Source organism: Macrobrachium nipponense, chromosome 7, assembly GCF_015104395.2.
Source record: "Macrobrachium nipponense isolate FS-2020 chromosome 7, ASM1510439v2, whole genome shotgun sequence".
In the NCBI taxonomy this organism is placed as follows: domain Eukaryota; kingdom Metazoa; phylum Arthropoda; class Malacostraca; order Decapoda; family Palaemonidae; genus Macrobrachium; species Macrobrachium nipponense.
The window spans coordinates 52818922-52842151 of record NC_061109.1 but is presented as its reverse complement, the minus strand read 5'-3'; the positions used below and the strand labels follow the sequence as shown (position 1 = coordinate 52842151).

The following is a 23230-nucleotide window of genomic DNA, read 5'->3' as shown; positions in this document are numbered from 1 at the left end:
ACAAAAAGTGCATTTTATAATGAAATTCATAAAAAAAAACAGGAATTTGTGGATATTTATCATAGAAAAATACCGCAAATGCGCGAATTTTCCGCGAATAATGCAGGGAAACGTTCCCGAGAGAAATCCGCGAATGTGTGAGTCCGCGAATCTGGAGAACGCGAATACGGGGGGTCCACTGTAATCTTGTATCATTTTTCTGGAAGCTCTGTTGTGGATACAAAAGAGTATTGCTATGTTCTCATTGTTTGTTCTCATTGTTTCTTGAAAGTCTTCAGTTTCATACCATTTTACCATTTTATGGCAGAAAACAATGCAGATTTCATTGTAATGGCAGAAAACATATGAAAATCCTAGTTATTATCAATGGAAGTACATTTCTTGAAGTTAAGCAACCATTGATTGGCTATTCCTTGTTTCTTGTACAAGATGAACTTGGTACCTTGTAACTGTGTTGACTTGTGTATTTAGAAATTGGACCTACTGTACTGAAATACATTATATTGAGTGGTTACTGTATTTAAGGAAAAAACCATGTGAAGAACAGGAAATGTATGTGAATAAGTGATATGTATTGAAATGTAAAACATTAAATCCACAATTATGGAATTTGCATGAATAGTTGAGTGGGACAGTAATCAGTTGATCAGTATCTTGGAAAACACTTTTCAGTAAAGTATACTCATGTGAGTTTGTAGTTTATTTTAATGCTATGATGCTATGTACATGTTACTTATTCATTTTATAAGTTGATATATCAGTGTGCTTGAAAAATGACTAATCAAAAGTACTGTTTTACAGGTCTAATCATATAGCTCATATCCATCGTCGATTACCAGAGGGTGATTTTCAGGCAATCACCACAGAGGCAGGTGAACGTTTTCTACCTGAATAAAATTGATGAAGAAGAACTAAATCAGCAGATATTATCCATATCTGCTACTCAAAAGACCTTATGCCTTTTGAGTCCCTCCATATACTCGACTAAAAGCTCAGGCTGAAGAAGAGGTTTGTAGATTCTTTTATGAAACCTTATGCTTTTAATTCCTGTGCTGTACTGCATGTTTAAGATAAATTTTTTTTGGCTTTCTATTGTGTTTATCGGATAAAAAACTTAATATACATGTTTGATAAATAAAGCATGTATTTCATTGATTATATTAACCCTCTTACACCGATTGGATGTATTGAACGTCGAGGTAAATTGTCTCCCGGGTACCGATTGGACGTATTAAACGTCAACATAAAAAAGTTTTTTTAAAATTTGCGGAAAAGTACTTATAGGGCCTACCAGCCGAAAACTTTTGAATCACTGCCTGCCTTGGGGGGATGCTGGGAGCTCACGATGAAGGCGTTGTTTTGTTTACAATTGTTACACAGGCAAAGCAAGCGCGAATTTTCTTTCTTATCTCACTAAAAAGTATCAGTGACACATCTCAGAAATTATTTTGTCACTTTGACATAATTTTTGCACCATTTTAAATTAGCCATTTTGATGGACTATTATATATTGAAAAATGTGCGCAATTTCTTGTAAAATACACAAAAAAAAAAATACTCATGATTGTAGCTTTTATCAGTTTTGAAATATTTTCATATAAATAACGATGAGTGCCAAAATTTCAACCTTCGGTCAACTTTGACTCTACCGAAATGGTAGAAAAACGCAATTTTAAGCTAAAACTCTCATATTCTAGTAATATTCAATCATTTACCTTCATTTTGGAACAAAAATTGGACGTCTAGCACAATATTTCGATTTATGGGTGAATTTATGAAAAAACTTTTTCCTTACGTCCGCGCGTAACTTCCGATAAATTTTTTCGTGCGATTGTCCTAATGTTTTGCACCATTTTAAATTAGCCGTTACATAAAGTTTTATATATGGAAATGTGCATAGTTTCATGCACAATACAACAGAAATCAAACCCATGGTTGTAGCTTTATAGTTTTGAAATATTTTCATATAAATAACGATAAGTGCCAAAATTTTAACCTTCGGTCAACTTTGACTACCGAAATGGTCGAAAAACGCATTGTAAGCTAAAAAACTCTTATATTCTAGAATATTCAATCATTTACCTTCATTTTGCAACAAATTGGAAGTATCTAGCACAATATTTTGATTTATGGTGAATTTATGAAAAAAAAAACATTTTCCTTACGTCCGTGCTGTAACTCTCCCGAAAAAAATCAGAAATTTTTTCATGCGATTGTCGTAATGTTTACACCATTTTAAATAAGTCGTTACATAAAATTTTATATATGAAAATGTGTGCAATTTCATGTAGAATACAACTATAAATGATTGAAGGTTGTAGCTTTTCTCATTTTTGAAATATTTGCATATAAATCACGATAAATAGAAAAAAAACCCCCAAAAAAAACCACGTTCGGTCTACTTTGACTTTACCGAAATAGTAAAAAAAATGCAATTGTAAGACTAAAACCTCTTACAGTCTAGTAATATTCAGTCTTTATCTTCATTTTGAAACAAATTTGAAGTCCTTTGCACAATATTTAGATTTATGGTGAATTTAAAAAAAAACTTTCCTTCCCTCCGCGCGCGGATTCTCCGCCGCAAATCTCTGAAATGCGTATGTCGCATTATCGTTATATTTGCTCCGTTTCATATTAGGCGTTTCATAGTGTTTTATATATGAAAATGTGCGCAATTTCATGTAGAATACAAAAAAAAAAATAATTGAAGGTTGTAGCTTTTCTCATTTTCGAAATAGTTGCATATAAAAAAATATATAAAAAAATTCGACATTTGGTCAACTTTAACTCATTCGAAATGGTCAAAAACTGCAATTGTAAGCTAAAACTCTTACAGTATAGTAATATTCAATCATTTAACTTCATTTTGAAACAAATTGGAAGTCTCTAGAACAATATTTAGATTTATGGTGAATTTTTGAAAAAAAAAAAATTTTTACGTCCGCTCGTTACGAATTCATGCATCATTTTGTGATAATATTTTCTCTGTGTTGCTTTTATCGTTTTACAATGTGTTGTGTACCGAAATGATCACAATTTAGGGTACAATACAAAAAAATAAAATTAACTCGTTAGCTTTAACCGTTTTGCTCACAGCGCGATTTGAATACAATCACTTAGCTATACTATATATTGTGCTATCATATATTGCATTATTTATATATGATGATGATATTTTTTTTTAATTTCTTATGGTTGCATACTAAACTTAAGACAATGACAAAAAAAAAGAGCCAAAAATGAACTCTTAATCTTGAAAACTAAGCGCGCTGTGATTTAAAAAAAAAAAAAAATTCCGCTTCGGTGCTCACTCCGAGACCGCCTCGGCATACGGGAGACGATTTTTATTATACCCCTTTGGTGTAAGAGGGTTAATATCTTTTCCAAATAAAACCTTATTTGTTCCAAGAGAAATACAAACCATTTCGTCTATGCAAGCTGTATTAAATGTTGAGCTAGATTACATGAGGTTGTTAATTGGTGGTTTGGGGATGATGTGGTGAAATGGCCATTTCTCCCCTTATACATATTATCATTTGTTTTTTTTTCTGATTTCTGTGAAGAGCAGATGTGTTGCTCTTGCTCTCTTCTCTCACTGTTGTTGAATTGTGTTAATGAGGACAAGATTTCCTTCTTTATTTATTACTTTGGATTTTTTTTTTTTATTATTATTATTTTTTCATCCCAAGATGTAGAAAAAAACATGATCAGTGGTGTTGTGTGGAACATGGGTGTCCTTTTGGGCATTTTTTATTCTCTGTAATAGCAGACCCTCAGATGTTTTATTCCTTTTGTATGGGAAGATGTGTACTTGTGGTTTCCCCTGCAAGGAATGTGTTAGCTTGACTTCTCTACAGTGGGAGTTTGTTTGGTAGAGGAGGAAGAAGGATAAGAACGTATCCCTTGGCTTCATCAGGGGGAATATGCCCCAGAGGGTTCATAGACCCAGATACATACTCACATAGGTGGAAGGAGGAGTCTTCTCTTGGAGTTAGTCTGAAATTGCTGCTACTGCAGTCATGCTAATGTAAAGATGTAATGGGTTTAGCATAAGAAAAAATTTAAGATTTAATGATATAAAATTTATATTAAAAAAAGAAAGAATAGATACATTAGTATGACTGTAAATTAATGTTATTGTATTCATTGTTTACATATATTTGTTTTTGTCAATAATTACTTGTACTTTACTGTATTTCTAATAATTTCTTTTTCAGCAAATTCAACAGGATAGGCGTAAGGCAGAGAAATTACAGGCTGCAGAGGACTCTGGATTGGAATCTGGCAATGAGGATGACAAAGACAACGTCAAAGACTCCTTGTGGGTTGAAGTATACAAACCCAAGCATTATCTTGACCTTCTTAGTGATGAGGCAAGGATTTGTTTCCATTTGTTTTTTCCAGTATAAGACTGAATTTTGAAACTTTGTTTGTCTATTAAATTAACTAGATTTCAGGAGAAAAAAAAAACAGCTGTATCCCTAAAATCCAGACATAGTTGAATCTTTTGGAAGGTTAAGTAAGGGGCAAAAGGTATTTATGATGCCGAATTTAAAATATCAGTTTTAACAAAGGAGGACATTTAAATAGTTGAAATTACATAAGCACTAGTTAACTGAATTGCATGAGCAATAACAGTGAGTTATGATTAAATGACAGGTGAGGGACAGTTGCAAAGAAATGAATGAGGAGATTAGTTGATATTTTGTGGAGAAAGAGGTGACTAAGAATTCTAGGGGCAAAACAATACTTAGTATACTAAGTAGAATTTTGGTTGAGAAAGTAAGATAAAAGAAAGATTTAGGAGCGAGTAGAGTGTATGTGAATTAAGCTTTTTTAAGAAACAGTTGTGTAAGTTTGAGTTTAAAAGAAAAATGGTATATATGTGACTGGGTATACAATATACAAGTTGTTGAGGGTTAAGTATGGAAACACATTTTTTGACAAGTAAACAATTATTTGTTCTACTCAGAATACAGTTTTTTGCCTGCAGCATGCTCATACACAGGCTGATACCAAGGTCTCAGCCAAGAGATAGTATAATCTTATTTGTTCCGATACGTAATACAAACCCTCGGTCCTTTAACAATAGGAGGGTAACTAGCGGCAGCTGGGACGGTCGTAAGCTTCGAACAAGGGGAGAACGGTAGTTAACTGCTTGTCCGATCGTGCGCGCGACCGCGCGCCCGAGAGGTGAAGAACCACTTTTGCTTTCGGCCGCGGGTGTGAAGGACGTGTTCGTCATTGCTCTCTGCCCGCTTCATCGTCGTATGCTTTGTTTATATTGTGTTTTCTACTAATGGTTTGTTTGACTTGAAAATGAAACTGTAAGTACACTGTTTTCATTTTCATTACTTAATTATGAATCAACATGGAGCTATCGCCGTAGAGGCGGCGATTTCCGCTCTTTTCATGAAATTGACTTGAATTATGTCTCGGTGCCGAGGGCGGGCGGACTCGCGCCGAGTCATGTATTTTGGGCAAAAGTGTGTAATTGAAAGATGTAAGTACTTTTTTTCATTATATTTTTGCCCTGTGCGTTCGTTGCCGAGAGCGTGATTGCGCTCGGCACGAGCCTCTTATTTTGTATGAATAGAATGCAATGAAAGTGGATTCGCAATGCAGTTTTCTTTTCATTTTCATTTATTAATTGCATCAAATTTAATTTGGATCAATTTCCGCTCTTACCCTGGGAATTAATCCTTACGATTTATTGTTGTGAAAGTGAAAATCGCAAGTGCAGTATTCTGTTTCATTTTCATATATTTTATGATAGCATCATATTATTATGGATCAAGTTTCCGCTCTTACCCGGAATTGATCTTTCCCTCCCCCTTTAAGTTCTATGAAGTGAATCGCAAGTGCAGTATTCTGTTTCATTTTCATATTACTTTTCACTGCTGTGCGGGGGTAGGGGAAGCGAAGGTCTGCCAGGAAGTCGTCGGAAAGCTCTCCCGCGACTCCCTTGGTATCCGATTCTTCGTCTTCTTTCCTGCCCCCCGCTCAGCTTCCTCGTATTTTGTATTTGGGGTCTTCCTTGCGTTCGGGGTGGGGCATGTCCTCCCCCCAGTGCGAGGGAACCCCTCTTACTAATCGTCTGTGCTACCGCAGGTGCTACATCCGTGGGAGACGACCTTGGACAGGTATGGACCACTGCGGCTGCAGGCGTGCCTAGCATCCACGATCTGCTGCAGCGTCTAGCGAGGTCTGGGGCGGTGACCTGGAGCAGTCTCCACTACAACCTCCACGCCGCTTATGCTGCTTCCCCCCGCGTGGTACACTCCCCATGCTGTGTCGGTGACGCCGTCTGCCGCTACTAGGGCCGGTCACCCGCTGTACCGAGGAGGGGTATGCCGCCGCCGCCTGTGTTTTCTTCGTGTTGCCTGCCCCCAGACTTCCGCTGTTCCAGCAGCTCGCCCCTGGACCGGCCGCCAGTACCAGGTTCCCGCTGGCTGCCGATGATTCTACGAGGCGATGGCTGGGCCTGCCGTACCTGCCGCTGATGTGGTTCCAGCTACTGGCTTGGCTGTCCCTTCTGTGTTTACCGCTGCCGCTGTTCCTGCCGCTCCTGAGCTGGTTGCTGTTCCTGTCGCTCCTGGTTCCTGCGCCTGTCCATGCTGGTCCTGCCCAGGTGTCTTCCCCAGTCCCAGGTCCTTCCGGACAGGTGCAGGTCGGGCCGTGTTGCTTCGGCAATAGGCCCGACTCCGGCCTGGATGGAGGACCTGACGACTGTCCTGCGTGAGCTGACGAAGAAGAGGAAGGTGTCATCTTCGTCTTCGTCTGCTGCTGCCTCTTCCCTTCGACTTCTAAGGCCCATAAGCCGAAGAAGAAGAAGGCTGCCTCCCCCCTAAGAAGTCTCCTTCGGGAACTTCTAAGCCAAGCCTGTTCCCAACTTCAGTGTACGTGGGGGTGGGGGTCCTTCTGCTGGTCCTCCTGCTCCTTCGTCGGGAGCGGGGCCCGTCTCCCCTTCCGTAAGGAAGAGATAGACGGGGACCAGAGGAGTATTGGTTAGCACTGGTACTTTCTCGCCTGGTGCTAGCGGCGATGCCGCTACGCCAGGTTCCGGCTCGGTCTCATCGTTCGCGGGAGATCCCGAGTGTACGCTCTCCCTCTCGGGAGACTGTGCAGCCAAAGTTTCGGCGCCAAGATTCGCTCGGCGCCAAGACCGCGGCACGGAGCAGAAGGCTGGCGAGAACCGCTCAGGTGATTCTCGCCAGGCCAGCGGCCGCTCTCGCAGCGACCAGCTAGTAACCCGGGTTTTCCCCCTAAGAAAGACTCCTTCGGGAACTTTGAAGGGCTCGTCTCACTCCGGTGTGACGGGGGGTTCTTCTGCTGGTCCTCCTGTTCCTTCGGGAACGGGGCCCGTCTCCTCTTCTGAGAAGAAGAAGAAGACGGGGACCAAGGGTGTGCTGGCTACCGCTGGTACACCCTCGCCTGGTCTTGGCAGCTCTGCTGCTAAGACCAGGTACCGACTCGGTTTCTCGTCAGCGAGAAGTTCCGGGTGTACGGTCTCCTTCGGGTGACCGTGCAGCCAAAGTTAAGACGCCTGAGTTCGCTCAGCGTCATGACCGGGCACGGAGCAGAAGACTGTCGAGAGCTGCCTCAGGTGACTCTCGCCAGGCCAGCGGCCGCTCTCGCAGCGACCAGCCGGTACCCCGGGCGTCAGTGGACGTGACGGTCTCTGACCGGCCACGGGTTGAGGCTGGGAAGAGGTCCCCCAGGTCCCACCCTCGACCGACGGTACCAGCCTCGGCTGGTACCAGCGGTTTGACGTGCCCGTGAGGACGTTCACCGGTCTCACCGCGAAAGCAAGCTCTGCAGGTCACCTGACCGCGCTCCCCACAGGGACCGGGCGGATACGGTAACCAGCAGCAGCTCGTCTGACGCACGGGACCGGGGTCGACGTGCTCAGTCGAGCCGCTCGCCACAGGTGAGCGGCACGGCCAGGCCTGCAGATCGATCCCCACCGCGGGTTGGTGATCGGCTGCAGCCCCCCACGTACGCTGGTCCTGCCAGCGAGCGTGGGGGGGGAGCGTCAGGTCTGTCTCTCCACTACCTTCAACTTCCTCGGGGCATGCCGGGAAGAGCGAGGTATATAGGAGTGATCGTGAGAGATGCGCCGCTCACGATCCCGTCACGACGCCGCACGTGCCACGTATGGTCTTAGGACCAACCAGGACGTACGCGCAAGTGATTGGAGGCGACCGTCAGGGGGGGAGGGGGTAGCGTCAGTTTCTGTCTCTCCGATACCTTCAACTTCCTCGACATACGCCAGGAAGAGCGAGGTATATAGGAGTGATCGTGAGAGATGCGCCGCTCACGATCCCGTCACGACGCCGCACGTGCCAGGTATGGTCTTAGGACCAGCCAGGATGTACGCGCAAGTGATTGGAGGCAACCGTCAGGGATCTGTTGCTGGTCCTTCTTCTGAAGGAGGAGGGTCTTGGGAGCTGCTCTTGTTGGAGGGAATGGACGGTCCTACTCCTCAAGACGCTGTAACTTACGAGATTCAGAGTAACTTTGCCAGGTTATTGCACTGATTCGTCAGCACACGACCTGGGGGAAGGATCGCCGCTCCCACCAGCAGAGCCCATGTCTCTGCTCTAGCGTTTTGGGCCCGAGAGGGAACCCAAAACCGACGGTGGGTTTGCCGCGATCGGAGCTTGCCGATTCTGTCTTGAACCACCAGTCTCTCATCTCCGGACAAGAAGGCTCTCTCAGTTCTGGCCGGTCGATCAAGCTACTTCCACCTTCTCTACTGCGACAGTGGTGTTTCTACGTGTCTTCGACACCGTATTTAAATACTCCTCGGTCCTCCTGAGAGGTTTCGACCTCGACGAGGACTGGAATGAGTTGGAGGACGGTATCGGCTCTCTCCTGTCAGGTGTTGATCAGCCCCACCCCAGACGACGTTCACAAGTGGCGGCAGACCCTTACCTACAGTGAGAGTTCGTAACCCTCCTCGGGAAAACGTTTTCTCCTGACGATACGTTTTCCCAGACTCTGAGAGGCCATTGCCGCAAGGCGATGGCTGCTCCTACTCTTCTCCAACTGCTAGTTCCACTGGGAAGGCGAGCGAGTATCCAATTCCTCCCCCATTCCCTCTCTCCTTACGGCTACGAGGGAAAGGGGAGGGATCCTACAGAGATTTCTCTGTAGGATCCCACGTTGGGGACTGCGCTACCACGGGGGGACCTTCGGGTCCTACCTGACGTAAGCCCCGGTCGTTGAGGAGGGATCCTGCCCCATTCTCGATTTCTACGGGAATCGAGAGGACCACCAGCCGATGTCGTTTGACGAATTCGGTGGGGGTTTCACAGACTGCTTAGAATTCTACGGAATTTCTAGCGCATTCAGAGTGTTCGAGTTTTTTTACGATCTCCAAACACTTAGGCGAGACCACGGTCCAAAGTGAGCGAGACGAGAATCCCCGATATGTTACACGATAATCGGGAACCTCGCCTATGCTCGAATTCCTGGAATTTCTAGCATTAGGAAGAAGACTGCTGCTGAAAGAAGACTATCTCACAGTAGTGCGACCAACCTGGAATAGAGAAAGAACGGACGGGAATATCCAGTTGGCTTGAACTATCGTCTTAGTATTCTGTTCACCATTGAAGCTTTCCTTCGAGGAAGACTTCTTCACTCTCTTTGATAGAGATTGAAGGTGGTCGATCTCCAATCCTTATTTTGTTTTCTTGAAGGAAAGAATTTAGGATGGAGATCGTTGTTCAGAATCCACAAAAATATACTAAGTATATAACCTCGCGACATGATTATGCTAAGCAGTTGAATTGTCCGAGGGGTAGGCGCATATCCTAGTTACTCTACGGATTGCGACTTAGACGAGTATTCTAATTGAACTACAACTCAGGGTTGCCTGCAACCTCCCAGGAGTTTCCAGTTTTAATTTCAATTTATATACTTATGGTGTGTGCACACAACCACCATTTAACGCTTTTATATTTACCGAAATTCGTTTCGCATAAATATAATTGCTCGAACATATCTTTTTTATGCTCGGTGGTTCTAGCCGAACGCATTCCTTCGTGGAAAGGATTACTTGGCAACTCAGGATGACGAGTCAGCGACAGCTATGCGTATCGAATTGCCCGAGGCATTTCAGTACCAGCTGCCGCTTCGAGATGCACGGTTGGCTGTCTTTCTCACCTGCTTTTGATTGAATACCAACCGTATCTCTGCCAACAATCACGGACTTAAGTCTCTGAATTAACGGGAATTCTCGCATACATGAATGACCATCTACTGCTGTGACGCTAGTATTCATCGTCTTCGGTATTGCGAGAATTTTAAACAGAGATATCTATTCAACTCTCATCTTTCTGTTTACCGCACGGTAACAGAATTCTGTAATAGTCTCTTGCTGCATCGTATCTCGATAATGCGAATGATTTTTGCGGAATCTGAGTTTGTCCTCAAAATATCTTGTATTCGGAGGTGTGCAATTGTTCATTGTTCACCCCGGATTAAGCAGATGTATTGAAAGACATCGCCTACTCCCACACCTGCCAGCTCTACTTCCAAACGTTCAGCCCATGAGAAGCAGTTCTTTCAAGCGGCTCTCCCCCCCTGTGTTTCATTACTGAAGAACGCTCCGCTTTCATTGCACACCGGACAGCAATGAAATGGCGTTTAGCGTTTCAGTCATTTGTAAAGCACAGGTTTAGAATCTTGAGATTCCTTCTCTCGATTCAGCTGGAAGACGTAGGTTGCATTCATTGCCTACCTTCGTCTCAACGTCACAGTGTTGTTTCTCCTTAAGCTGAGATTCAACGTCTATGGAGATTTTTCTTGCCATCAGGGACCTCGGTCTTTTTGAAGGTAATTGACTTTCGCCTTTTGAGCTTATGCATTAAGAGAATCATCACCGTGCCGTCCGGCATCGGTGACTAACAAATATATTATTTGTTTGGTCTCTCACATAACTCTTTAAAGGGCGAGGTCACGTGACTTACCCGGATGCTTGGACAACTTGCCTCTACCGATTCCGAACCAGTCAGTCGGCAGCTGTCAGACGCACCGAGTCAGTTACGAACTATGCTGTGGACTTAGTTCGGATTGTTCCAGAGCAATCATTACTTCGTCTTAATAGCTTTTCAGTATGAGTACTGTACATAACCAAAGTCGAGAAGAGGGATAGGTCATAAGAGACTATTTCCCTTCTTTTCGTCTTAGGTAACTGCATGACTTCTCTTGAGAAGTCAAGCCACAAAGGGATGGGGATTTGTGACGCTCTATTTCGTACCGTCTTCGTAGCGAAGACTCAGACCCCTCTCGGTAACTGACGATTGGTTCGAGTCCTTCCACAATACCCTCCCTAATGGGACTTCAACCACCGCCTCCGATACGAAGGCTATGCTGCTTTGTCCTGAGAAGGACCGCGACGGAGCTGTCTGAAGAAACTTACACCCCAGGATGAGTGTGGGACGCCTCTTCATCATTCTCGTCGCATTTCCGCAAGAACTTCTCCGTGGCGCAGGTAGTGAAGGCAGGGGCCTGATCCAACCGGACCGCATGCACCTCCTTCTACCTTCGGGATATTGCACACAGTTCCTTGGATCTTTTTCCTTGGAACCGTGGTGGTTGCTCAACACGTTGTGTAGTTAACCCAGACCCTCGCAGGCTGAACAGCATCGAGTCCTGGTGTGACCGTAAGAATGGATTGAGTGAACAAGAGTGTGACTGGCTCCTCTTCCCATCTTTTTCTTCCCTCTACTCTTGGGTAGAGGGACACGGTCGTCACCCTTGCTGGGTAAGGACGAGATGCATGGTGAGCTACTCAATAGAGCACCATCCTATCCCTTCAGTAGGGATAGGAGTAAATATTCCACCACTTCCTCCAACAAGTGTGAGGAAGTGGATGCCAACTTGAGACAAACCCATCATTTTATTGATTGTCTCTTGCAAACAGGAACAAGTTCTTGCTTGCTGGTACGAAGTGATACGCTTGCCCTCTCTTAGTACTTGGCCCAGAGGTCTGACCATTGATCCTGCAGTGCACACCCCGATCAATCGGGAGGCACTCCAGGGTTGGACGACAACACCATCTGTTCACACCAAAAAGACTCAGATTCCTCCCACCAATAAGAGAGTCCTTCCTATTGGTTAAAGGACGCGGTTTTGTATTACGTATCGGAACAAATGAACAATTTGTCGAAAATTGCATTTTTCCTAACTATAACAAACCTGAGTTGGTCCTTTACATATAGTCCCACCTCATGCCCCACCCCTCACTCTGCAACTTTTTGCATGGGCCTAAAGCAAAAGTGATTCTTCACCTCCTTCGGGGCGCAGCGGGCGCGCGCACGATCGGACAAGCAGTTAACTACCGTTCTCCCACCCCCTTGTTCGAAGCTTACGACCGTCCCAGCTGCCGCTAGTTACCTTCCTATTGTTAAAGGACCTCAGGTTTGTATAGTTAGGAAAAATGCAATTTTCGACAAATTGTCATTTTATACTGCATCACTTTATGCAATATATCGTTTGGATCCTGTTACTTTTAATTTATTTTGTTGAACTATTGTTATCTTAAACTATATATTTTAAAGGAAAAAAACCGTTTATACCAGTTTTTCTTGTAGGATGCGGTTGGCCATCAAATACAAGTACTATAAACAAAACATTATCAGTCAGTACAAAGTACAGTCATTATTTGACAAATGGGATATTTTTTTTTTTTTTTTTTAGAAAATTTCATTAATAACTGAATGCTAGGCATAAAGAAGAAATGTTCAACAACCTACTGTATATATTTGTGTGTATAATGAAAGAGTTTATTGGGAATTTTGGGATGTGCAGTGTGTGTTCTATCTTTATGCCTGTTTTAACTGATAAGGACAGATGTAAGTGCAATATTGTGAGGCAAGACAAACTTTGGCCCCTCCAAACAAATACAGCATTAATTTGAAACTGGGGTGCCAAACTTTGAATTAGTGAATGTTTTTGACAAAGTAAAAGGAGTTTGGTGAATATGAATATGAGTAGCAAGAAGGATAGGATTATAAAATTTGGACAAAGTAAGTTACCTTGTTCTTACAAATGACAGGGTTTTTAAGTTTGTTGGATAGATATATAAAAGAAGCAGCTGGTTTTGAAGACTACTGAACAAATAAGTTGTCCATGAATATTTCAATGGCTTAGTATTGTCTATATCTTTATTTACCAATCTTATCAACAGTACTATAAGAGAATTGAGGCTTATTTTGCATAATGGAATGGCTGTCCATTTGACTGGTCTTAATGCTTATTTTCTGTATACTTTCCTATCCTTTCCTATCCTAGAAGTTTACGTACAGTCTGGTCAGTAGAAAATGAATGCACAATTATTAATCCATATACTTATGTTGATATTTTACTTGACTCTCCAGTCTACCAATCGTATTGTACTGCAGTGGGTGAAAGCTGTGGGATAAAGTGTCTTTGGGAAGAAAATAAACCTCGACAGAAAGAAGAAAAGAAGACTAAAGGTATGCCAGCTCAGTTTCTAGTTGTAAACAATAAGTAATCATTTCCCAATATTATTTTGTTAATGCAGGTTTTACTATGTTAATAATAGTAAAAGGAAACATGAAAAAAAAGCGCACGCTTTCTTTGGCACAATTGAGTTTTCTGTACAGCGTATAGTTATGCTGTATGAAACTCGATGTGCTGCAGCATGAAACTCTCTGCCACGACTAGGCAGCGCTTAATTGCTCCCCAGGTGCGGTCAAATGAAGATGTGTCGGCAGCTGGTACCTCAAGCGTTGCCAGACGCACAATCCATCGCTAATCTTCAATGAAAATAAAAACTAATAAAGCCATGTTGGCTGCAATTTGGTATGTCTGATGATTGGAGGGCTCAATATCTTCAAGGAAATCAGTAGATAATATTTGTTCTCATTGTCCAAGTGTTGGCCCATCTGTAAGTGAGGTATGGGAGAGTAATTCTCTATTCATTTTAGATGAATGTTGAGCTTTCTTGTCAGTCTACCAAAGCTATTTTGCCTCACTTAAGAGAGTAGACAGATAAGGGTGCAACAGAGAAATCCCTTGCTAAGTCCTTGGAGAGTTAAATAACGTGTGTGTAAATGAAAAGACTTAAGAATGACTTCAAGAAACTAAAGTATTATACTTCTAAAATTAGTTGAAATTTTTTATTTTATATATGAATTAACAAGAATGTAAGAACTGAATGACAAGGAACATAAATTACAGTTCTTTAGACTCGCTGTTTTGTGCTTTTTAGTACTGCAGGAAACATGTTGTGCAGCTCAAAGTTTTCTTTTCCAAAGGGGTTAAGGGGCTACCAATATCCTGCCAGCTTGAGGTGAGATATGATCAATAACCCGTGAGACAACTAATTCTCAGCTTGACTTTTGTTAGTAAAAATGGATCAACCATAATTCAGTTCATGTTTATATCACACAAAAATGTGGTCTAGGTACAAGTTCTTAAAATGTAATATGTAGTTTACATTCAGTACAACCAAGGCAAATTAAAAATAAACAACACTACTTGCCACGTTTCTTTGAAGGTAATGAAGGAGAAATTGAGCAGATTAAGAAAAGCAGGTGATTTTAGTCTTGAAATGAAAATGGGAAAACACAAGCCAAGATCTAATGTTCTTACTGTGAGACAGAAAAAAGAACAACTCTATTAAGATAATAGTTTAGAAGGACAATGTGATATGCACAAGAGCACAACTTCACTGGACACAAAAACAAGCCATTAGGAACAAAATTAAAAAAAAAACAAAAAGCATGAAAGATAAAATAAACTTTTTGCTGCTTGATCTAAAAGCAGTGAGAGAAATAAACCACAAGATTTTTAAAAAGTAACCTATGGCAGAGGATTCAAGGGTGCCAGATCTTTAAAAATCTTTTTATCATTCATAACATTGCATGGTAAGAACTAATTAACCTACTACACTTTTATTCTTTCCAAAGGTGTAGTGCAATCATAACAAAAATCTGCGAGGGAAATAATTCAAATTAACTATTGTATTACCAGTGAAGTAAAGCTGCTATAGAAAAACATTATCAGTCAGCTAAATGGAAAGGGAGGAAGAGAATTAAACCAGCTTTTAATCTTCTACAAAACACTAACGTCTCAGGACAAACTGGAGTGCATTATGGGCATGACATCTTAGGCACCGTTGGTGTTATTTATTTGGTATGCTTTAGGAATTGCTCTAAAGAATGTATACGTCAATCTAGACGCTATTCTCTTTTAGGGATTTACCTTGGGTCAAAATGTCCTTTTGACTAAACAATGAGTAGTATTTATTAAATTAATATGCAAGGACTGTTGCACTTCATCAAGAACAATTTTTTCATTATTTCAGAGAAAATTAAAATGTTTGCCAAGAAAACAGGACCGGATATCATTGCTGAACTCGATGACCATGGACGTCCAGCTCAGAAGGTAAATGTTGATAAAGTTAAATAACTTATAAAATTATGGGTTATGTGTACAGTCAAGTTCAAAAGTCTGTTGATACTGGTTATTTTAATGGTACAATACATAGATGGCGCTAGTCTCGCCACCACCAGGGTGAACGTAGAGTGGCTGTTCTTTGCTCTTCCCAGTTGAAATCGGTAAAGAGAGGAGAAGCCCTGTTTAACATAAAATAATCATGTTATTTTGTCCACTCCTGTATGACAAATTCAATAATAATCTTTCCAAACATTTCTAGTTCTTGGATAGATTCACTGGGTTGATATACTTCATTAGATAGATGTAGTACTTAAAACAATATATAATTATTATATATACAATACAGTAAGTCCTCGGGTTACGCTGGTCTCGACTTACGATGTTTCGTGGTTACGAACGCGCCCCCATAAAAATATAAAAAATAATATTTTGCGTCGTTCCGTCTTACGCGGTTTAGCGTCGTAAGCAACGTAAACAAACGCGAACTAGTTCCGGGCGCACGGCGGAAGAATACGCTGTGGGGGAGAGGACGGCGTCGCTTCGCTACGCTCATTCCTCGCCCATACGCCATTTTGGTTGTTTACACTGCCTCTCTCTCCCTCGTGTTGTATCGTTTTTTGTAACTTTTTTGCTCTTTGTTATGGCGCCCAAGCGCAAGGCGGACTCTTCTGATGGTAGTGCATCGAAGAAAAGAAAGGCCATCACCATGGAAATTAAAGTGGACTTATATGCATTCTGAGAAGGGAGAAAACGCCAACAAACATTGGCCGCTCGCTTGGCCTTAGCCGTTCGACCGTTGCTACCATTATCAAAGATAAAGAGCGCATCGTTGAACATGTGAAAGGATCTGCTCCTATGAAAGCGACAGTGATAACTAAGCAGCGTAGTGGGTCTAATAATTGAAATGGAAAGGTTATTGGTGCTTTGGTTGGAAGACCAAAATCAACGGCGTATCCCAGTCAGCCTTATGGTGATTCAGGAGAAGGCGAAAAGATTGTATGTTCTGCCTCACCTCAAGAATCACCTGCCTCAGCATCTCCAGCAACTTCTGGAGGTTCTTTTTCTCTTCACTAACCTCCCCCAGTCTCTCCAGCACCGCAGCTTCCTCTCCAGTGTGCAAGCCAATCAAATTAATAAAGGTAAGGAATTGTTCTCTCGTTGTTATTGATAGGTATTTACATTAAATCATGTGGTATTTTTTCAATGTTCCGACTTACGCTGAAAATCGTGTTACGACGCATCTTAAGAACGGATCAACGTCGTAACTCGAGGACCCCCTGTACTAGCATAATGAAATGCTAATTTAGCATTAGAAACAAGTAAAATGCAGATTTTCATGCCGCATGTTAAGTATGGCATCGTCTAGTAAACTTTTCTACTGTAACCTATTCATTTTTACTAAGACTTGTATTAGGAATGTAGTTTTGATCTCCTTGTAATTTTTTTATTATGGTAATTTCTAGCACTGTAGCACCAGAAGATCTATCCATAGTAGTAAGGAGGGGGGATGAGGAGGAGAAAGTTGGAGTTGTAGTAGTTAATAGTAGTAGTAGCAGGATCTAGAGAGACCGAGGCATGTAGAAAGAAAGAGAGAGAGAGAGAGAGGTTATTGTGTGTGCGTGAGTTCGTGTGTGTGTTCAGTATAAGGTCTTGTCTGGTCAGGTGAAGTGGTTGAATCACGTCTTGAAAATAGTTTAGTTTCTTTATTTGAATGATGTTTCGTAATTATATATATTTTCAATTTCAGACGTCTTATAGGAAAACTATTCATTCCTATAGTAAAATGTATACATGTTTGATTATATTTTCATGTTTTTTCTATTTTGAATATTATTTCAGCTTTGAGGTGCTTTAAGTCGTGCCAATTATGTTAAGCATTGTTCTTCAGCATTTTCCATGTTTGACATGGCAACTGTTTTGCCCAATGCCTAACAAACTGCTCGCCGCTCCTATCTGGGGTGCTGACCTCTACCCAGAAGCTCTGGTGAATGAGGTTCATCATGAGGCCACAAGGCTGAACCAAAGCCTTAAGGTCCGTTGGGGCCTTTCAGTTAAAAGGAAGCCTGAGACTTCTTCGGCATCTACTAAGAAGTCGAAGAAGCCCAGGAAGTTTACTCCCTATCAGGCTCCTCAACAACATCAAATGGTCCAAGCAGTGCGGTCTCTCAGGTGGTACAACCTTCCACCTCGAAGAACTAGGCTCAGCCTATTTTATTGCTGACACCTCAGAACCAACCCTCTACCTCGTTTGCTGTCTCGCCGGCCTTCAATCCAGTCTTCGAAGGCCAAGCATTCCAAACTTTTAACAAGTTTGTTAGAGGAAGCAGGGCTAGGGGTTCATTTCGCCAGAGAGGTGGCGGAAGAGCTCTTATCAGAGGTAAACACTTTCGTGGAGGACGTGGGTCTCGACCGGCCCCAAGTCAGTGAGAACCCTCAGGTAGGAGGGAGACTGTTCCTCTATCGACACAGATGGGGGTTCAGCAGTTGGGCACAAAGTATTGTGTCCAAAGGACTAGGGTGGAGCTGGATCAAAGGTCCCCCTCCATCCAAGACCTTCTATCAGCAACCGACGACGGAACTGTCAGAGTAATGCCAAAAGAGAACTACTTCAGAAAAGGGGTAGTATCAAAAAGTCAAGCATTTAAAAGTTTCAAGGTCGCTTGTTCAGTGTGCCAAAGAAAGGCTCAACCAAACGAAGAATAATCCTAGACTTATACCGTCTAAACTTATTCATTCGTTGCGACAAGTTCAAAATGCTGACTATCTCGCAGGTGCGGACCTTACTACCCCGTGGGGCCGTCACCACCTCTATCGATCTTACAGACGCATACTATCATATCCCAGTAGCGAGACACTTCCGCCCGTACCTAGGCTTCAGGCTGGGAAACCAGGCATTCTCCTTCAAAGTGATGCCTTTCGGGTTGAACGTGGCACCCAGATATTCACAAAGGTGGCTGAGTCAGTAGTTTCAACACTAAGGTCTCAAGGGATAATGGTAGTAGCGTATCTGGACAACTGGCTTGTTTGGGCAACAACCGTCGAAGAATGCCAGAAAGCTACAGCCAAAGTAATTCAATTTCTGGAATATCTGGGATTCCAAATAAACAAATCCAAGTACAGGCTGCCGCCGGACACCCGCTTTCAATGGCTAGGCATTCAATGGGACTTGAACTCCCACACTCTGTCAATTCCGTCGGACAAAAGGAAAGAAATAGCCAAAGCTACAAGGCAATTCCTCAAGTGCAAAAAAGCATCAAGGAGAAACTAGGAAAGAATCCTAGGTTCTCTACAATTTGCCTCAGTGACAGACGTTCTACTGAAGGCAAAATTAAAAGATATAAATCGGGTTTGGCGTTCGAGGGCAAACAACAAGTCTCGGGACAAGTTGTCAGCCATTCCGCTGGTTCTCCGCAAACATCTCTGCCCCTGGGCGGAAGTCAAGAATCTGTCCAAGTCAGTGCCTCTTCAATTCCCCCTTCCGGTGTTGGTTATTCACACGGACGCATCTCTAAGCGGGTGGGGAGGATACTCTCAATTCAAGAAAGTACAAGGGACTTGGTCCCCTCAGTTCCGCCAGCTTCACATAATTGTATTGGAAGCCATGGTAGCTTCCTCCTCATTGAAGAGGCTTCTACCAGCTAAGACTCTCATATCACTGGTACTGGACAGTGCTGTGGTAGTACAACTGCATCAACAGGGGAGGATCCAAGTCAAGTCATGTGAACCATGTCATGATAACCATTTTTTCACTAGCAGCCAAGCACAAATGGCATCTATCCTCCACCCATCTGGCGGGAGTAAGGAACGTGATAGCGGACGCTCTGTCTCGGTCAGTTCCACTAGAATCGGAATGTCCTCTGGACAAGCTCTCATTCCAATGGATATATGCCAAAGGGTCCCAGCCTCCAGTGGATCTTTTCGCATCACAATCGAACCACAAGCTCCCCGTGCTATGTGGCTCCCAACCTGGACCCTCTGGCTTATGCCACAGACAACCATGGCCATAGATTTGAATCAGTGGAAGAAAATATACATCTTTCCTCCAGTGATCTTCTATTGAAAGTCCTGAACAAACTCAAGACTTTCAAAGGACAAGTTGCTCTATTAGCCCCACATTTGCCCAAGAGCAACTGGTTCCCTCTACTTCTGGAATTGGGTCTCTGCCCTCAACAGATTCCCAATCCCAAGCTCTCTCAACAAGTACAAATGAGGACTGTGTTTGCTTCCTCAGGAATTCTCAAAAACCCTAACTTTATGGACTTCATGAAGTTTGCGGCTAAGAGAGATGCAAATATCGATCCTCAAAAAGGGATTTTGACGTAGGAAAAATCTATTTCTGGGTGATTGGCTCGTGTCGCCCTATGAAAGGATCCTTAATATCATTCTTTCTAGGCAATTAATCTAAATCTTACCAGAGAAAACAAAATTAAGAAAATGTCAGTAAAACTGACTCGCTCACTCTATAAAAGAAGTGTCGGTATGAGAATAGGGGCGAGTGGGAACACTACCACGAGTCATTCACCATTTAGACCTTCCAATCCAAATCCCCACTAGCGAGAGCTGATACTAACGGGTGATGCGGCCGCTACTACTACTACTAAGGACGCCACGGACAGCAGCGCCCCTAGCGGTCATCCTTAATCTATGAACATCTTGCCCTGCAGGGGGGGAAAGCAAGACAGGGTGGGTTTCATAGGGCGACACGAGCCAATTCACCAGAAATAGATTTTTTCCTACGTCAAAATCCCCTTTTCTGGGCTCAGCTCGTGTCGGCCTATGAAAGAGTAACCAGAGAAACAGGCAGATGGGAAAAGGGACAAATGAAAAACCGAAGTAAAAATAGATATATAATATAAGTGAATCAGGTATACAGAATACAAATTAAGTACATAAGCTAACTTATGCTAAACAATGGCATAAAAAAGAGAGCCAACAACAAAAGTACTTAAAACTAACTTATAATAAACATAGTAGTATACAATAATGTAATGTAAGTTAACAAAACAGGTTCACTTAAGCAAAGTATTTACATAATATACAACACATTGTGTCCTACCCTAGCATAAAAATAGGGTAGGGACACTGAAGTACCTTATAAGTACAAGTGTGGATGTCCCCTAGCAAAAAAATAAGGGACAAACCACTAATATGACCTCAGCGGCTAAGGCTAGAGTGTCTTGAGTAGCATGGCGATAGGGTGAGGCATGTTAGACGAGGTAGGTAAGGAAGGAGTCTGGATCTATACTATGACTACTATACAGTATCAGGAGAAACAATGTTCCCGCTGCTACTGCAGAAAATTTTAAAGAATTCCAAGGACTTTAGATAGTGATGTTTAAGACTGTCGGAGATTTCCAATCCAGTATACTTTTTAAGATCCTCGAAGTTCATATGTTTGAAAGTAGTTAATTGAGGTGGCTACTCCCCTGATGTCATGTGCTTTTGGGAATGAATCAGGGTTGGCTTGTTTAATGAAGTAAAGGATCTGTTGTCTAATACCTTTTTACTGATAAAAGTACCACCTTTTTCTCTCATGAAGAGAGAACCTGAGGATCTTGAGGATGTGCGAGATAGAAAGGCTCTTAAAGTTGATACTGGGCAGAGAGAAGGGTCTTGCGGAAGTGGGATGACTTTCCAAGGAGCCCACCTTGCAAGAGGATCCTCATTTTTAGCTAAAAAGCTACGATCCGGAGCAAGCAGGACTTCTCCTGAGGGGAGGAATTCTACATGACCCGCATCTCTGATAGAGCCGACAGTTCTGAAATTCTAGCTCCTGAGGCTAGGCTTAATAAGAATAACGTCTTTCTGAGGAGCATTATGAATGTGCACGACGAGTTGTCAGTATCTGATGCTAGTTTGAGGACGTCATTTTAAGAACATGAGACTGCCGTAGGCCTTTGAGAAGGTCTAAGTCTAGCACAGGCTTTTAGGGATACGTAAAGTAAGATTCAGTCAGATCTATCTGGAAACCCAACTGAAAGATCTTCTTCAAAGCCGATTTATGCGTAGTAGTTAGTGCTAGCTGCTAAACCTTTTTCAAACAAGGATCTGAAAAAGGATATAGCTAAGTTAACTGTCATGGTTGTAGTGTTTGATTCTTTCAGGTTTTTTAAGGATGCTAATTTTTTAACAGCAGAGTCATATTTGTCTAATAGTTGACTCTCTTATCTGACTCTAGGAAGAGGATGTTTTGTGATCAATGTTAGCATCTTTGTTAGCCGCAAACTTCATGAAGTCCATAAAGTTAGGGTCTGAAGAATTCCTGAGGAAGCGAACACAGTCCTCATTTGTACTGCCTGTGACAGCCTGGAGGGATTGGGAATTCCGTTGAGGTCGGAGACCCAATTCCAGAAGCAGCGGATACCAGTTGCTTTTGGGCCAGTCTGGTGCAACCAGCGCTACCAGTCCCTTGAAAGTCCTCAGCTTGCTCAAGACTTTCAATAGAAGATTCACTGGAGAAAACCATAAATTTTTCTCCACTGACTCCAATCTAGCGACAGGGCGTCCGTGGCATAAAGACCAGAGGGTCCAGGTTGGGGGCCACATAGCAAGGGAGCTTGTGGTTTGCTTGTGAAGCGAAGAGATCTACTTGGAGACCTGGGACTCTCCGGCATATCCACTGGAATGACCTGTCGTCTAGGGACCATTCTGATTCCAGAGGGACCGACCGGGACAAAGCGTCTGCTATCACACTTTCTTACCCCGCCAGGTGAGTGGCGGACAGATGCCATTTGTGTTTGTCTGCTAGGGCAAAGATGGCTATCATGACATGGTTCACATGTTTGGATTTGGACCCTCCTCTGTTGATGCAATGAACTATCACTGCACTGTCCAAAACTAGTCTTAGATGAGACTTTTTCGGGGGAAGAAGTCTCTTCAGGGTAAGAAAAATACTGCCATTGCTTCAAAACGTTTATGTGGAGCTGGCGGGAACTGAGCTGACCAAGTCCCCTGAACTTGTTTGAATTGAGAATATCCCCCCCAACCGGACAGGGAGGCATCCGTGTGAATGGTTAATACCGGAAGGGGATATTGGAGGGGTACCAGTTTGGCCAGGTTCTTCACTTTTGTCCATGGACGGAGTTGATTGCGAAGGATCTGTGGAATTACTGACAACTTGTCTCGAGATTTTGGTGTTTGCTCTCGATCGCCAAACTCGGTTTATATCCTTCAGCCTTGCTTTTAGGAGGATGTCTGTCCAAGGAGGCAAACTGAAGAGAACCTAGGATTCTTTCTTGGCTTCTCCTTGATGTTTGTTTGCATTTGAGAAATTGTTTCACAAGCTTTGGCTATTTCTTTGCGTTTGACCACTGGAATTGACAGATTGTGGGAAGACAAATCCCATTGGATTCCTAGCCACTGAAAACGAGACTCTGGAGTAAGTCTGGATTTCGTTTTGTTTATCTGGAACCCCAGATGTTCCAGAAATTGAACTACCTTTTCCATGGCTTTTGAGACATTCCTCGACTGTTGGTGCCCAGATCAACCAATCGTCGAGGTATGCTTGCTACATTATCCCCTGAGTTCTCAATTGTTGAACTACCACTTCTGCTATTTTTGTGAATACCCTGGGGGCTACATTCAGACCGAAGGGCATCACTTTGAATGAGAATTTCTGAATTTCCTAGTCTGAACCCTAGGAATGGGCGGAAGTGCCTGGCTATAGGGATATGATAGTATGCGTCTGTAAGATCGATGGAGCATGTGACGGCTCACGAGGAAGTAAGGTCCTTACTTGCGAAATGGTAAGCATTTTGAACTTGTCACAACGGATGAAAGAGTTTAGCCTTGACAA

At 42.8% G+C, this 23230-nt stretch overlaps 1 long non-coding RNA gene across 1 annotated transcript; it reads left to right on the top strand.

Moving 5' to 3' along the window:
* Positions 1-782: 782 nt before the first annotated feature.
* LOC135217489 (uncharacterized) lies at positions 783-13420 on the top strand. The gene is made up of 3 exons (XR_010315154.1): positions 783-1008; positions 4218-4373; positions 13389-13420. It is a non-coding gene; the product is annotated as an uncharacterized LOC135217489 (long non-coding RNA).
* Positions 13421-23230: the final 9810 nt, after the last annotated feature.